Genomic DNA, 1,551 nt, shown 5'->3' on the forward strand with positions numbered 1-1,551 from the left:
TGGACAGCATTCCCATAAACTTGTGGCACTTTCAATAATTTGGGAAGATGTCCTCTTGAATTTTGTCAAAAAATTAATGTTAGCGTGAACTCTACTGACATAAAAATTGTTTCTTTTCCCACGCACAAAAAAACATTTTATTTGTTATTTTTTTTAAAAGCACAGCATTGAAACTAAAACAAATGTGTTACTGAGAGAACTTGTCAGCCAGTCATCACTGATGATAGAGACCTGCTTAAACATGTTTTGTAAGAAAGTCATGTATGCAAGAACAAGAACTATAGTAGTAAAACTTTTACTTAGCCTGGTATATATTCATTTTTCTCAGGTAAATATCTAGCAATGAAGTTTCTGGCTCATCGCGTAGGTACATTTTACTTTTAAAAACAAAGCAAAACAAAATCCAAGATTGCCAAAGTGGTTGTACCATTTTATACTTCAACCAGAAATGAATGAGCGTTCTATGTTCCCCATATGCTCATCAGCACTTAATGTTATCCATGCATAGTGAAGATTTCATAACGGCTTCAGTTTGCTTTCTCTTAGGCCTAATGATGGCAAATACTTTTTCATGTGTTCATTGGTCATTTTTATATCTCTTTTGTAAAATGCCTGTACAACTCTCTAAATCTTTTGATTTTAAATCGGATTGTCTCTTTTAAAATTTATTTTAACAAATATTCTCATTGTCCAGATCACACAATTCAATGATTCCTTACGTACTGCCCAGTGGCACAGGTTACATTCCTGAAGTTGTGCAACCAGTCTCATCTTGACTGCCTTTTACCATCGAGTGGCAAGAGATCTTTGTATATTTTGAATGCTAGTCTTTTGCCAGATCTGCAAATCGCAATATTTTCTTTCCTTCTGTGGTTTGTCTTTTGATTTTTTATGATGTGTTTTGATGAGCAGGAGTTTATGCTTTTTTAATGAAGTCTAATTTACTAATTTTCATATTCTATAGTCTGTGCCAATTGAAACCCCTCCCAGAAGTAATTGTGCATCCAAGGCAATGAAAATATTCTCCTGTGTTTGCTTCTAGAATCTTTTTTTTAAATGAACCGTTCGTTTTATTGGACGTGTGGGTTCTTTTCCCATCCTCATCGCCATTCAAGTGGCTCCTGGAGGTCGCTGCCTCCACCACGTACCCCCATGTTGCAAGAGAGAGTGAGAGGGAATGGGACAGAGAAGCTTCCAGAATCACTAGTTTAGGTGGGTGTCATACAACCCAATAATTCAATCATATCAAGAAGAGTTGTACAATTATCACAACAATCAATTCTAGAACATTTTCTTCTTCCTTGTACTAATTGTTATTCATGTGATAGCTATTCTTTTTTAAAAATCACTTTATTGGGGGCTCATACAACTCTTATCACAATCCATACATCCATCCATTGTGTCAAGCACATTTGTACATTCGTTGCCCTCATCATTCTCAAAACATTTGCTCTCCACTGGTATCAGCTCCTCACTTTTCCTCCTCCCTCCCGTTCCCTCCTCCCCCGTGAACCCTTGATAATTTATCAATTATCATTATTTTGTCATGTC

Source organism: Tenrec ecaudatus, chromosome 2 (genome assembly GCF_050624435.1).
Source record: "Tenrec ecaudatus isolate mTenEca1 chromosome 2, mTenEca1.hap1, whole genome shotgun sequence".
Taxonomy (NCBI): domain Eukaryota; kingdom Metazoa; phylum Chordata; class Mammalia; order Afrosoricida; family Tenrecidae; genus Tenrec; species Tenrec ecaudatus.